This window comes from Nicotiana tabacum, chromosome 23 (assembly GCF_000715075.1).
Source record: "Nicotiana tabacum cultivar K326 chromosome 23, ASM71507v2, whole genome shotgun sequence".
In the NCBI taxonomy this organism is placed as follows: domain Eukaryota; kingdom Viridiplantae; phylum Streptophyta; class Magnoliopsida; order Solanales; family Solanaceae; genus Nicotiana; species Nicotiana tabacum.
In genome coordinates this window covers 34,611,416-34,628,167 of record NC_134102.1, presented here as the reverse complement: position 1 = coordinate 34,628,167, position 16,752 = coordinate 34,611,416, and positions in this window count along the sequence as shown.

Here is a 16,752-nt window from a genome sequence, read left to right as displayed (position 1 = left end):
ATGGAGCGTAAGCCTCAATATTTCAAGCATTCGGCTAAGCGTAAGTCCCAATATTCTGGGAGTTCATTTGGGGTGTAAGCCCCAAAAACTTTTTTTCAAATTCAGCCAAAATTACTTAATAATTTTTTTTACTTAAATATCTAAAAGTTAAAACATAATAAATTTTCAAACTAAAAGTCTCAAAAAGCAAAGGTTTTTTCTAATCGCTTATCATAATTTCGTAATATGTTTTCTTTGTCGTTTACTATTGTGTAACAAATACACTTTAGACAAAGTGGAGACTAAAAGCAAATCGTTTTGTCCTCAAATTTTTAATCTACTTCTACGCTTGCATTTTCCATCTTTATGCTTTATTTTTTTATTCTCTAATTTATTCTTTTCACATTAGTTTTTTATTTTTAGAATTTCTTTTGATATCACTCTTGTTTAGATAATGTTTTGATAACTCTATTTTGGCTACTTGTATTATACAATGAGTATTTATAATTTATTATCTAGTTTTAAGTTTTAAACAATAACTTTATTTTATTGTCACTGGAATATCATGTTTATAACTCTAAGTATGTTCTATCACAGTCATGTTATAGGTATAATGCATCTTTTGTATCTTTCAGTTTTCAAGTGAAAAGATATATTCTTTTGTATTGCTCATGCACATGCTGGCATGCTCATAATAGATATACTTTTAAAATAAATTTATAATATTTTGAATTTTTTTATTAAATAATTTATAATATTTTTTGAATTTTTACAAAAATATTAAAAATTAAATACCCATGAAGCTTACTCCCAGTGCCCAGGGCTTCCCCCTCGCCCCGTGTTAGATAAAATATCTCGCCAATCACCCCTTTTAAAATACTGCCCATAAGTAAAACCGTAAGCTCATGAATTGTTAAAATATACTTCAATTAATGATGTCTAATATAAATTAGATTCAGTTTCTACATTTCAATTAAGTAAAAGAACAATTACGACCATCGACTGGTGAAATATGTAATTAATAATGTGTGAAATTGATTTATGAAATAAAATACCATAAAATACATGAATTAATGATGGTAGAAGTAGATTTAACAAATCTAATATTATAAACAATTTACCAAATGGCTAAACTACTTGCCTATGACCAAGTCTAGAATGGGCTATAAATACAGGTGAAAATGTATGATTTTTGACATAAAACAAGGTATCACATTATTGTATTTTTATTGTAGAAGAAGATCTCTTATTGGTCAATGAGTTGCCAAAAATTTTAGTCGTCCTTTTACCTAATTTTTGGTGCCTCGTTGATTCAATTAGAGGTTCTTTTTCTTGCCAAAGGAAGATCAAAAGGTCGTCAATGTCGTGACCGACGACCTTTAAACTAGTAATTAGTAGTTGTTTAGTGGTATCTGTTGTTATTTGTTTGTTATACAAATCTTGGTTTTAATTGTTATTAAAAACCCATCCCAATTTTATATTAAGGTTGGATTCATTTGTTTTCGTTGTTTTACATATTTAGAAAGTTAGAAATACATTGAATCTTTAATACTGATATGTGGGAAAGTTCTTAAATATTTTCAAATCTATTGATTTTCATGTTGTTTCTGATAAGATTTTGTGTTTCATAAATTCAAGCTCCGTACGGAATAAATTAATGCCCTTAGGTTTTTATTTTGTGCCCTAGGTGCACAAAATCAATTTGGTTGGCAACATTTTTATTTATTCAAAAAGCTTATGTATTGGCAAATTTTGGAGCGACATCCATAAAAAGAGTTTTATGGTGTTAAATGATCAGAGCAAAGAAATAAAAGAAAAAGAAAAGGTGATTCAATTTACCAACAAAGGTGTAGACTTTACTGAGTTTTAACCGACAATCACTTTCCTTTAGATTTTCATATTTTTCTTATTGATGTAGAGGGGAGAGTCTCCGTTAGTTTTCTTATGCATGCAACTCTAAGATATGTACATCTTTTAGTATTAACAAACAAGAAATAGAGAAAGCGTTACTTATAATATTCAAAATGAATGGAGATCACAATACAAATTTTGTCGGATTCTCGTCATGTACTTCAGTACAAAATGTGCATTCATGGGAAGTTTACATAATAGAGGATATTTGGCATCTTAGTATTACCTAGATGAATACAGTATTTAATTTAATTTTTATTAGTAGGAAATGGGATGGTTGCAGTCGAAATCGTGACTGTGTCCATGACTTTCGAAAAGACAAAAAAGGATGGTTTATTTAATTAGTTCAAATTTTCTCTTATTCGGAAAATCTCTTGAAATCATAATTTTTTAGGCTAATTAAATATATGATTAAACTCATTCCCTTATTTTACCAATCTACTACATCAGTAGAAACTTTAAATTTTGGGGGAAAAAAGAAGAAACAATTCACGGTTAAACTCTGGCAACAAGATTAAAATGTTTGCCAACAGGAAAAAATTCACGGTTAAAAGTTTTATCATATAACAACAATTAATAAAAACAATTAAAATGTGTTATTTTTTTTGTCAAAATTAAAAGTTTTATTTCAACCAAGTATAATTATATACATCCACGGGTTACATTTGACTCTATAACTAGTCCTCCATATTCTCGCTACCTATTTGTGAAGGTATAAGTTTCCCTTTCTAGTATATAAACTACCTCTAAACCGGGTAACTATTCAACGACTATAAAAATCTCTTCCATTTGCTGAAGTGTTGCCCTCTTGTATACAACTGTATGGCTATCTCTTTTAGTCTCTATTGACTTTCTTTCTTTTCAGCTTGAAATCTCCTTGCATCTCTTTCATTCCATACGTGGTAGACAGTAGCAGCACATAGGAACTTCATGATCTCTGCTCGTGGCTTGTTGTTCCTCATCTTTCTGCTTATCCAATCAATCTTCCTTTTCCAGTTGCTAATTCTCCTATTTTCCCCTAGCCACCTGAGTAATGCACTCCAAATTTGGGATGAGTAGGGGCACTAGAAGAACAGATGTTACAGGTTTTCCTCAGCACTAGTGGTACACAAGACACAGTCAGTTTGGACATTTATGCCCCATTTCTGCAATCAATCTACAGTAGCCAATTGACCTGGTAGTGCCAGCCAAAGAATAAACTTATGCTTTGGTATACTAGTTGGTCCCAACACTAGCCCTTTCCATTGAACTTTTTTAAACTGTGGAAGAAAGAGTAAGTAAGCTTTTTTGATGCTAAACTTATCTTTATCACAACAGCTCTGTAGGCTTGTGTAGGTGTATTCAGTTGTTGTAATTCTTTCCCTTTGACATAGAAGGTATGAGTCCATTTTATCCAAAGTGCATCTTTCTTAGTTGTTACAGCCCATAGTAGTTTACTGATGGCTGCTTTATTCCATGTATGAAACTCTATGAAATTTAGACTACCTGTTGAATGTGGTTTACATAATGTCTCCCATGCAACCAAGGCTTTCCTTGAGCTCTCATGACTGCCTGTCCATAGGAAGATTCTGCAAACTTTAGTTATGAGTTGAATAACCTTCTTAGGAATTAGAAACACCTGAGCCCAACAGATTTGTATCTCAAATAGCACATTTTTAATAAGTTGCACCCTTCCACTATATGATAGGAATTTAGTGGACCAGCATCTTATTCTTGCAACCATTTTCTCAACTAGCGGTAGGCATTGTTGCACTGTGATCTTCTTTGAGGAAAGAGGAACTCCTAAGTACTTGAATGGGATCTCTCCCTCTGAGAATAGCATTTCTTTTAGTAGTTGTTTTTAACGATTCAACCGGTCGTTTTGAGTGTATTAACCCCGATCCCCTACTTATTATTAACCCTGTATCTGTTTTTACTTATGTGACTTGCCGGGAGGTTTCATTTTGGTTTTTGGAGTATTTTGGGGCACTTAGTCCCTAAATGAAGGCGTAAGTCTCAAGAGTTTGATCGTAGTCAGAAGTCTATGAAGACGACTCCAGAATAGAGTTCCATCGGTTCCGTTAGATCTGTTAGGTTATTTTGAACTTAGGAGCGTATCCGGACTGTGAATTTGAGGTATATTGCTAATTTAGGCTTGAAATGGCGAAAGTCGAATTTTTGGGAAGTTTGATCGGGGGGTTGACTTTTTTATATCAGGACCGGATTCGATTTCGAAAGTTGGAGTAGGTCCATAATGCTGAATATGACTTGTGTATAAAATGTGAGGTCAATCGGATGTGGTTTGGTAGGTTTCGGCGTCGTTTGTGGAATTTTAAAGTTTAAAAAATCTTTAGGCTTGAATCCGAGTGTAATTGGTGTTTTGATGTTGTTTTGAGTGATTCGAAGGCTCGACTAAGTTCGTATGATATTTTGGGATGTGTTGGTATGCTTGGTTGAGGTCCCGGGGGCCTCGGGTGAGTTTTGGATGGTTAATGAATCATTTTTTGGACTTGGCTTGATAGCTGAAGTCTGGTTGCATCAGCTTCTGGTTTCCTTGTACGCGATCGCAGTGATTCATTCACGATCGCGTAAGCTTATTTGGGGCAGAGGTGAGTTTGTTCAACTCGCATAGTTAGGAATGTGATCGCGTATGTGTGAGAAGTTGTGCTTCACGAACACGTGGCTAAGGTCGTGTTCGCATAGAAGGATTTGAGCAGGTGGAGAGGTGTGGCCAATGCTCTATGCGATCGCGTGAGGTAGGATGCGATCGCGTAGGTATGAGAGGCAGTGATCCGCGATCGTGTGGGTGATTCCGCGATCGCGTAGGGTAAAAATGTGGGGCAGCATAGTTGTGGTTTGCGATCGCGAGGAATATTTCGCGATCGCGATGAAGGATATTTGGGAGAGAAGAATGCAGTAAATGACAAAAGGAATGATATTGCATTTATTCAGATCCTATAGACATTATACGACTCCAGAACATTATGCAAGTACGACGCCGGTGAGAGACAGTAAGGGTTCCCACACCATATGTTATTGATAAATAAGTGCGAATGAACACTTGATACATTAGGAACCAGTGCAAATGTTAAGTTAATACAGAAGACATAACCAAAGAGAGGTTACCCAGAATGTAAATATGAGCATGGACTGACGAGTAGTTAGTAGTTCATTCAGGAAGAGCCTAGTCATGGCTAGACCAGAGGTCTCAGATAAATCAGTAGATCATGCAAGATAAACGAAGTGAAACCCAACATAGAAAATTCGGTCTCGTACATACGACATCGTAATCCTTGAGAAATATTCTGATAGGAGCTGGGTAGTAAAAGGTACCGTATAAGTGTTATGGAAATAAAAGAGAGAGTGCCACTAAGGAGATAATAAAAATTTGAGTGCATAAGTAATCCTACAAGCATAAGGGCATAGAGATAAGTAACTAAGGATAATTATTGGCGCGTCAGTACATCAAAATTTTTGTCGGGTATACGATGTAAAAAGCTACCAGCTTTACAAGAGTCAGAGGGTCTTCCCTAAGTGCTACAACGAAAGACTAGCTGAGAAAATAAGGAAGAAGGCTTCAACATAAGCATAGTGACCTAAAGAAGAAATGATCTTGTAACAACAGTCTCACTAAAATATTGTATACACTCCATAATAAAGTGGCACCTATCGTGGCTAATGAACGGGAAGTAAAAATCAAAAGTAATATTTGAGATCATATGAGTTGCATGAAATTCCAATAGGTGTGGGCACTAAGATATGCCAAGTATTCATGCAACAAATGGCAGAACGACCGGGAGAAGTAATTCCGCACTTTTACAGAAAGATTAGAAGGCACGAAAGGAATTATTCAATCTTAATTACGTTATGACCGCACTTAACATTTCAGAGTATTATCCATGCAGCATATATGTTGACATTCCTACAACTATAGGAGACTCTGGTATAAAGTTAAAAGAAAGAATTGATTCCACCTCACAAACAAAGGCTTGATTTGCTAGAAGATTATATTATGGATGTTCCATGGCGTCCACGAACCCATTTTGTATATTTTGAGCTGGAGAACACGGAATTGGGTCATTCTTGAAGGAATTTTTGTGGAGTTGATTGGGGTAAATGATTCTTACTTGATTTTGGTTAAATCCCATGATATCATCTTTAATTTTATCATCTAGTTTGTGATTTGGGGTGAGAAATTGGGGAAAAAGAGGAAGAACTCTTGAGTTAGAATTTTGAGGGTTTGAATGGGATTTTGTTATCGGATTTGAGTAAATTTGGTATGGTTAGACTTGTGAGTGAATGAGCTTTCGGGTTTTGTTACTTTTGTCGGATTTCGAGATGTGGGCCCGGGAGCCGGGTTCGGGCCAGTTTTGGATTTTTTGCTATAATTTAGTACTTTTCTTGTAGAATTGATCCCCTTAGTCTATATTGATTGTATTGTTCTATTTGTGGCTACATTCCGGACGTTTGGAGACCGATTTGAGTGGCAAAGGCATTTCGGAGTAGAGATTTACTCGGTTTGAGGTAAGTAACAGTCTTAAATCTGATTTTGAGGATATGAAACCCCAAGAATTGGTATGATGTGAGTATTTGGAGGTGACGCACATGCTAGGTGATGGGCGTGTGAGTGTGCACCGTGAGGGATTGTGACTTGGTCTGTCTCGTGAGACTGTAAAGTCGAATAGCCATTGTTATTACTTGTTTTTCCTTGTCTTTGAGCAATTGACTGCCTTTCATGTTAAGAATCATGCTTAGGCCATATGATATCACTGTTGGGACCCGCAGCTATCATATACTCGTTGAATTGACTGCTAATTGCTGTCTTGTACTCAGTCACAGTCTTACTTGAGTGTTACATCTCTGTTCCCTCTCAGTTCTTAATGATACTTGTTGTATTCTCTATTTGGGCTTATTATTTTGATATTCTGTGAGCCCGAGAGGCTGGAGAGGTTAGTGACTGAGGTAGATCCTGAGTACCGAGCTGTGAGCTATGTGAGGTTATATGGATCGGGTTGCACGCCGCAACGAGCCTTATGGCTATTTATGGACTGTGGATCAGGTTGCACGCCGCAACGAGCCTTATGGCTACTTATATGATTGGGTCAGACTGCACGCAGTGATATAGCGCTTGGGCTAAAAGGAGCCCCTCCGGAGTCTGCACACCCCTAGTGAGCGCAGGTACCTATTGAGAGTGTGTATTGAGGGCTGAGAGCCGAGAGTATGAGTTGTTGAGATGAGTTAAGTGACTGCTGCCTTGAGACGCTGTACTTGTTTATATTTATTGTTGCACCTAGTTGTTACCTGTTGTTGTGGTGAAATTTCTGGAAGGTTCATATCTGTTTTACTTGAGCTCGAACTGATTTACCTTACACCACCGGAATTGAAAGCATGTTCACTCTTTACTGAAAACTATTGAAATGAATTGTATTTTTATAGCTCGTCACTGGTTCTCAGTTCCTTATTTAATTTTATTACTTGCTGAGTTGGTTGTACTCATGCTACACCCTGCACTTCATGTGCAGATCCAGGTATATACGGTTTTGACGGTCGCTGAGTTCGTGTGCGGGCTGATCATCGGTGACTTACGAAGTAGCTGCCGACGTTTGTAGTCCTTGTTTCTCCTTTCTTATTATCTTTTCTCTCTTGTATTGGCATTTGGCACAGACTATAGTAGACTCTATTTCTAGATTGGTTGTTAGATGCTCGTGACTTAGTGACACCCCGATGTCGGGCTATATTTTTTTCCACACTTATGTTTTAATTGGGGTTTACCCCGTTTTATGAAAAACTTCAATTATTTTTAATGTCTGTATTCATTTATGTTAAAATGTTTGAAGGTGTTTTGGAAAGGTCGGCTTGCCTAGTACCATGATAGGCGCCATCATGAAGGGTTAGGTTTTGGGTCATGACAAGTTGGTATCAGATCCTAGGTTACATAGGTCTCACGAGTCATGAGTAGGTTTAGTAGAGTCTTGCGGATCGGTACGGAAACGTCCGTACTTATCTTCGAGAGTCTGCCGAACCCTTAGGAAACTTCACATTCTTGAATTCTTGTCGTGCGAATCTGTTGATTCTAGTAACTAAACATCTGTTGTTTCATTCTCTCACAAATGGTGAGGACTCGTACTACCGGTTAGGATGGACAACCACCAGTACCACCAGCCAGGGCCGCGAGAGGATGAGGCCGCAGTAGGGGCAGAGGTGCAGCCCGCACAACAGCTAGGGCAGTACCTACAGATCCACCAGTTGCCCCAGATCAGGACCAGATTCCAGTTGTTGATGCACCAGGTCAGGCACCACCTGTGCCTATTGTTATTCCAGGCCTTCAGGAGGCCTTAGCTCAAATTCTGACCGTGTGTGCCAGTCTTTCTCAGGCGGTCTCTGTTCCAGCCGCAACAACCACTTCTTAGGCCGGGGAAGGTACTCAGACTCCCGCCGCCCGCAAACCAGAACAGGTGGTACAGGGATTCCAGACACAAGGGGCACCACCAGCCCAGCCGGTTGTAGCTGCTCAGGACTATGTGGTTCCTGCTATGCCTGAGGATGAGCAGCGTAGATTGGAGAGGTTTGGGATACTCCAGCCTCCATCTTTCAATGGTACCGAGGGAGATAATGCACAGGGTTTCTTGGATAGGTGTTAGAGGATACTCCGTACAGCAAGTATTCTAGAGGCTAGTGGGGTCTCGTTTACTACTTTTCAGTTCTCTGGGGCTGCCTTCAGTTGGTGAAAGGCTTACAAGAGGCGTAGGTCGGTCGGGGTAGCACCCCTTACCTAGCAACAGTTCTCCGGTCTATTCCTCGAGAAGTTCGTGCCATAGTCCCGTAGAGAGGAGCTACGTAGGCAGTTCGAGCAGCTTCATCAGGGTGATATGTCTATGATACAGTATGAGATGCGATTCTTGGAGTTGGCCCGTCATGCTATCTTGTTGGTTCCCACAAACAGGGAGAGGATCAGGAGATTTATAGACGGCCCCACTTATCAGCTGCGGTTGCTTATGACCAGAGAGGGAGTGTCTGGTGCTACTTTTGATGAGGTTGTCGACATTGCTCGTCAGATTGAGATGGTTCGCAGTCAGGAGAGGGTTGAGAGGGAGGCCAAAATGTTACACCCAATGTTTTCGTACATGGAAGTACGCCATAATAGGGGTCATCCTTTCATACATGCTTAGACAGCTCGCCCAGTCCACCGTGGTGCATCATCTAGCCATGGTTCACACAGTTATCAGTAGGGCCATTCATCTCTCAGCGCCCTCCCAGCTTAGAGTTCATCTCATTCTCCATCGGGTCAGGGCTCGTCTATGTCGGGTCCTTCTACCAGTCATCCCGGTACTCGGGGCTCCCTTCAGTCCCTAGCACCAGCACTAGAGGGTTGCTTTGAGTGTGGAGAGTTTGGCCACATTAGGAAACATTGTCCCCGCCTTACGGGAGGTCCGGCGCAGCAGAGCAGCTAGTCTACGACATCAACACCAGTCTCTTCACCACCCGCTCAGCCAGCTCGGGGTGGAGCCTAGTCAGTTAGGGGTCGCCCGAGAGGGGGAGGCAGATCAGGGGGTGGCCAGGCCTGTTTCTATGCCCTCCCTGCCAGACTATATGCCATTGCTTTAGATGTTGTGATTACAGGTATTGTCTCAGTTTGCCACAGAGATGCCTTTGTATTATTTGACACTGGTTCCACTTATTTATATGTTTCCTCGTATTTCGCTCATTTTCTGGATATGGCCCATGAGTCTTTAGTTTCATCCATTCATGTATCTACTCATGTGGGCGATACTATTATTGTGGACGGTGTATATCAGCCATGTGTGGTGACTATTGGGAGTTTGGAGACAAGAGTAGATCTCTTGTTGCTTAGTATGGTCGATTTTGACATGATTTTGGGTATGGATTGGCTGTCTCCATGTCATGTTGTTCTAGATTGTCACGCTAAGACCGTGACATTAGTGATGCCGGGGTTATCGAGGGTTGAGTGGAGCAGCTCTATAGACTATGTTCCCAGTAGAGTGATCTCATACTTGAAGGCTCAGCGGATGGTTGAGAAGGGTTGTCTATCCTATTTGGCTTTTGTGAGGGATGTTAGTGCAGAGGTCCCTGCTATTGATTCTGTTCCTGTGGTGTGAGATTTCCTGGATGTGTTTCCTGTAGACCTACCGGGCATGCCTCCCGATAGGGATATTGATTTCGGTAATAATTTGGTGTCGGGCACTCAGCCCATTTCTATTCCACCGTACCGTATGGCACCGGATGAGTTGAAAGAATTGAAGGAACAACTTCAGGAACTCCTTGATAAGGGGTTTATTTGGACTAGCGTGTCACCTTGGGGTGCACCAGTTCTATTTGTAAAGAAGAAGGATTTTACCATGAGAATGTATATTGATTACAGGCAGTTGAATAAGGTCACAATCAAGAACAAGTATCAATTTCCGCGTATTGATGATTTGTTTTACCAGCTTTAGGGAGCGAGGGTATTCTCCAAGATTGATTTGAGGTCAGGGTATCACCAGCTGAAGATTCGGGACTCAGATATTCTTAAGACAGCTTTCAAGACCCGATATGGCCATTATGAGTTCCTTGTGATGACTTTTGGGCTGAACAACACCCCAGCAACGTTCATGCATTTGATGAACAGTGTGTTTCAGCCTTATTTGGACTTATTCGTTATTATATTCATTGATGATATCCTCGTGTACTCTCGTAGCCAGGAGGAGCATGCCCAGCATATGAGGATTGTGTTACAGAGATTGAGGGAGGAGAAGCTTTATGTAAAGTTCTCCAAGTGTGAGTTTTGGCTCGGTTTAGTGGCATTCTTGGGGCACGTGGTGTCCAGCGAGGGTATTCAGGTGGATCCGAAGAAGATAGAGGTGGTGCAGAGTTGGCCTAGACCATCATCAGCCATCGAGATTAGGAGCTTTCTGGGTTTGGCGGGCTATTACCGTCATTTTGTGGAGGGTTTTTCATCTATTGCATTGCCCTTGACCAAATTGACCCAAAAGGGTGCTCCATTGAGGTTGTCGGATGAGTGCGAGGAGAGCTTTCAGAAGCTCAAGACTGCTTTGACCACGACTCCAGTTCTACCATCAGCTTCTGGTTCTTACACAGTGTATTGTGATGCCTCACGGATTGGTATTGGGTGTGTTCCGATGCAGGAGGATAGACTGATTGCTTATGCTTCGTGCCAGTTGAAGCCCCATGAGAAGAACTATCCTGTCCATGACCTTGAGTTAGCAGTTATTGTTCACGTCTTGAAGATTTGGCGGCATTATTTGTACGGTGTCCATTGTTAGATTTACACTGATCATCGGAGTTTGCAGCATCTGTTCAAACAGAAGGATCTTAACTTGCATTAGCGGAGGTGGTTGGAGCTTTTTAAGGACTATGATATCACCATTTTGTACCATCCCGGGAAGGCCAATGTGGTAGCCGATGCCTTGAGTCACCGGGCGGAGATTTTGGAGAGCTTAGCATATCTTCCAGCAGTAGAGAGGCCATTGGCATTGGATGTTCAAGCCTTAGCTAGTCAGTTTATTAGATTGGATGTTTTTGACTCGAGTTGAGTATTGGCTTGTGTGGTCGCTCGGTCTTCTCTTTATGATTGTATCAGGGAGCGCCACTATGATGGCCCTCATCTGCTTGTCCTTAAGGACACGGTCCAGCATGGTGATGCTAAGAATGTTACTATTGGGGATGATGGTGCATTGAGGATGCAGGGCCGGCTATGTGTGCCTAATATAGATGGTTTGTGTGAGCTGATTCTCCAGGAGGCTCACAGTTTGCAGTATTCTATTCATCCAGGTGTCGCGAAGATGTATCAGGACTTGAGGCAGCATTACTAGTGGAGGAGGATGAAGAAGGACATAATGAAGTATTTAGCTCGGTGCCTAAATTTCCAGCAGGTAAAGTATGAGCATCAGCGACCAGGTGGGTTTCTTCACAAGTTAGAGATTCTAGAGTGGAAATGGGAGCGGATCACTATGGATTTCATTGTTGGGCTTCCACTGACTCAGCGAAAGTTTGATGTAGTTTGAGTGATTGTGGACCGGCTGACCAAGTCAGCTCATTTCATTCCTGTGATGACTACCTATTCTTCCGAGCAGTTGGCTCGAGTGTATATCCACGAGATCGTCAGGCTTCATGGCGTACCGGTATCTATCATCTCGAATCGGGGTGCACAGTTTACATCACAGTTTTGGAGGGCCGTACAACATGAGTTGGGTACTTGAGTGGAGTTGAGCACAACATTTCACCCTCAGACGGACGGACAGTCCAAGCGCACTATTCAGATATTAGAGGATATGCTCCGTGCGTGTGTGATAGAGTTTGGGGGTTCGTGGTATTAGTTCTTGCCTCTAGCGGAGTTTGCTTATAATAACAGTTACCAGTCGAGCATCCAGATGGCACCGTATGAGGCTTTGTGTGGTAGGCGGTGTAGGTCTCCAGTGGGTTGCTTTGACCTGGGCAAGGCTAGATTATTGGGTACAGACTTGGTTCAGGATGCTCTGGAGAAGGTTAGAGTAATTCAGGATAAACTACGCACAGCGCAGTCCAGACAGAAGAGTTATGCGAATTGGAAGGTTCGCGATGTTGCATTCATGGTTGGAGAGCGGGTCTTGCTTCGGGTGTCACCCATGAATGGTGTTATGAGGTTCGGAAAGAAGGGCAAGTTGAGCCTGAGGTTTATTAGTCCATTTGAGGTATTGTGACGTGTTGGAGAGGTTTCTTACGAGCTTCCCTTGCCTCCAAGTCTAGCAGGAGTTCATCCAGTATTCTATGTTTCTATGCTCCGGAAGTATGAAGGCGATATGTCTCATGTGTTGGATTTTAGCTCAGTCCAGTTGGATAACGATTTATCTCATTTTGAGGAGCCGGTAGCGATCTTCGATAGGCAGGTTCGAAAGCTGAGGTCGAAGATGATTGCTTCTGTGAAGGTTCAGTGGAGGGGTCAGCCGGTCGAGGAGGCGACTTGGGAGACCGAGCATGATATGCGCAGCCGTTATCCTCATCTTTTCACCACTTCAGGTATGTCTCTATGCTCGTTCGAGGACGAATGATTATTTTAAGAGAGGGAGGATGTAACAACCCGGCCAGTCGTTTTGAGTGTATTAGCCTCGATTCCCTATTTACTGTTTTCCCCGTATCTATTTCTGCTTATGTGACTTATTGGGAGGTTTTGTTTTAGTGTTTGGAGTATTTTGGGACACTTAGTCCCTAAATGGAGGTTTAAGTCTCAAGAGTTTGACCGTAATTGGAAGTGCGTGAAGATGACTCCGGAATAGAGTTTCGTCAGTTCCATTAGCTCCGTTGGGTGATTTTGGACTTAGGAGCATGTACGGACTGTGAATTTCAGGTCTCTAGCTAATTTAGGCTTGAAATGGCAAAAGTCAAATTTTTGAGAAGTTTGACCAGGGGGTTGACTTTTTGATATCGGGGCCGGAGTTTGATTCCAGAAGTTTTAGTAGGACCGTAATGTTGAATATGACTTGTGTGCAAAATTTGAGGTCAATTGGACGTGTTTTGGTAGGTTTCGGTGTCGTTTGTAGAATTTGAAAGTTTAAAAGTTCTTTAGGCTTGAATACGGGTATAATTGGTGTTTTGATGTTGTTTTGAGTGATTCGAAGGCTCGACTAAGTTCGTATGATGTTTCGGGATATGTTCGTATGCTTGGTTGAGGTCCCGGGGGCCTCGGGTGAGTTTCGGGTGGTTAACAGATCCTTTTTTGGTTCTGGATTGATAGCTGACGTCTGGTTGCAGGAGGTTCTGGTTTCCTTGTACGGGATCGCAGAGATTCATTCGTGATCGCGTAAGCTTATTTGGGGCAGAGGTGAGTTTATTTTACGCGATCGCAGAGTTAGGAATGCGATCACATATGTGTGCGAAGTTGTGCTTCGCGAACGCGTGGCTAAGGTCGCGTTCTCATAGAAGGATCTGAGCAGGATGGGAGGTGTGGCCAATGCTCTATGCGATCGCGTGAGGAAGGATGCGATCACGTAGGTATGAGAGGCAGTGATCCGCGATCGCGTGGGTGATTCCGCGATCGCGTAGGGTAAAAATGTGGGGCAGCATAGTTGTGCTTCGCCATTGCGAGGAATGTTCTGCAGTATTAATTTCAAAAATGAGGGTTTGAATCTATTTTGCATATTTTGAGCTAGAGAACACGGAATTGGGCGATTCTTGAAGGGATTTTGTGGAGTTGATTGGGGTAAGTGATTCTTACTTGGTTTTGGTTAAATCCCATGATTTCATCTTTAATTTTATCATCTAATTTGTGATTCGGGGTGAGAAATTGGGGAAAAAGAGGAAGAACTCTTGAGTTGGGATTTTGAGGTTTTGAATGGGATTTTGTTATGGGATTTGAGTAAATTTGGTATGATTAAACTCGTGAGTGCATGGGCTTTCAGGTTTTGTGACTTTTGTCGGATTTCGAGACGTGGGCCCGGGATCCGTCTTCGGGCCAATTTCGGATTTTTGGCTATAATTTAGTACTTTTCTTGTAGAATTGATCCCTTTAGTCTATATTGATTGTATTGTTCTACTTGTGGCTAGATTCGGGATGTTTGGAGACCGATTTGTGAGGCAAAGGTATTTTCGAGTAGAGATTTGCTCGGTTTGAGGTAAGTAACAGTCTTAAATCTGATTTTGAGAGTTTGAAACCCCGAGAATTGGTATGATGTGAGTATTTGGAGGTGACGCACATACTAGGTGACGGGCGTGTGAGCGTGCACCATGAGAGATTGTGACTTGGTCTGTCCCTGAGACAGTAAAATCGAATAGCCATTGTTATTACTTATTTTTCCTTGTCTTTGTGCAATTGACTGCCTTTCATGTTAGAAACCATGCTTAGGTCATATGATATCATTGTTGGGACCCGTAGCGGTCGTATGCTTGTTGAATTGACTGCTAATTGCTGTCTTGTACTCAGTCACAGTCTTACTTGAGTGTTACATCTATGTTCCCTCTCAGTTTTTTGTTGATACTTGTTGTATTTTCTATTTGGGCTGATTATTATGATATTCTGTGAACCCGAGGGGCTGAAGAGGTTAGTGACTGAAGTAAGGCCTGAGTGCCGAGCTGTGAGCTATGTGAGGTTATATGGATCGGGTTTCACGCCACAACGAGCCATATGGCTATTTATGGACTGTGGATTGGGTTGCATGCCGCAACGAGCCGTATGGCTACTTATATGATTGGGTCAGGCTGCACGCCGCAGCGATGTAGCGCTTGGGCTAAAAGGAGCCCCTCCAGAGTCTGCACACCCCCAGTGAGTGTAGGTACCTATTGATAGTGTTTATTGAGGGATGAGAGCCGAGAGTATTAGTTGTTGAGATGAGTTGAGTGACTGCTGCCTTGAGAGGCTGTACTTGTTTTTATTTATTGTTGCACCTAGTTGTTATCTGTTGTTGTGGTGAAATTTCTAGAAGGTTCATATATGTTTTACTTGAGCTCGAACTGATTTGACTTACACTATCGGAATTGAAAGCATGTTCACTCTTTACTGAAAACTTTTGAAATGAACTATATTTTTATAGCTCGTCACTGCTTCTCAGTTCCTTATTTAATTCTGTTACTTGCTGAGCTGGTTATACTCATGCTATACCCTGCACTTCATGTGCAGATCCAGGTGTGTACGGTTGTGACGATCACTGAGTTCGTGAGCGGGATGATCACTTACAAGGTAGTTGCCGGCGTTCGCAGTCCTTTTTTCTCCTTTCTTATTATCTTTTCTCTCTTGTATTGGCATTTGGCACAGACTGTAGTAGACTCTGTTTCTAGATTGGTTGTTAGATGCTCTTGACTTAGTGATACCCCGATGTCGGGCTATATTATTTTTCCGCACTTATGTTTTAATTGGGTTTTACCCTGTTTTAGAAAAAACTCCGGTTATTTTTAATGTCTTAGTTCATTTCTATTAAAAAAATTTAAAGTATTTTGGAATGGCCGGCTTGCCTAGTACCACGATAGGTGCCATCACGACGGGTTAGATTTTGGGTCATGATATTATTCCTTAAGCCGTTGACTGATCCCTGCCATATACAATGAACTCTTTTCCAAATTTTTCTTGAAACCAGATACTGCAGAGAAGTGGTGGAACTGCTGAAGCATCAACTTTACAAAAATTGGATCAGCTCTGCAACACATAATTAAATCATCCGCAAAGCATAAATGGACTATCTCCAACTTGCTGCATCTTGGGTGATAGTTGAAGTCTCGATTGTGTCTTAGCTGCTTCAGGGATCTATTCAAATACTCTATCACAAGAGCAAACAAGTATGGAGACACTGGGTCTCCCTACCTTGGACCTCTCTTAGCTTGAAATATGGGTGTAAGACCACCATTGAATAACAAAGAATAGCTCACATGCTGAAACACTCCATAATTAGGTTTACAAAATTCCTAAGCATCCCATATTCTAGTAGGACCATTCTAAGGAAGCCTCATTCAACTGAATCATAGGCTTTCCTAATGTCTACCTTTACTAGGCATCTAGGAGACACTCCTTTATGTGTGTAACCCTTAACCATTTCATGTGCCGCGATCACATTATTTAGAATGTTTCTTCTCTCGATGAATGCTGATTGTGAAGGCCCCACCAAGTAGTCAACTACTCATTTCAAGCTAGCAGTAATGACTTTAGCTATCAGTTTGTATAGTGTAGTGCAGCAGGTTGTGGGTCTGAACTCCTTCACAAAGGTGGGGTTTTTTTACTTTCGGAACTAAAGTCACAGTAGTGCAATTTACTTTCTTAAGTAGTTTACCAGTTTGAAAGAACTGCATTGTAGCCTTTGTTACCTCCTTCCCTATCAAATGCCAGTACTGTTTGAAGAATTCAGTTGGGAATCCATCAATGCCAGGAGTTTTATCAGCTAGGAGGTCTTTTAGAGCCTGAAACAC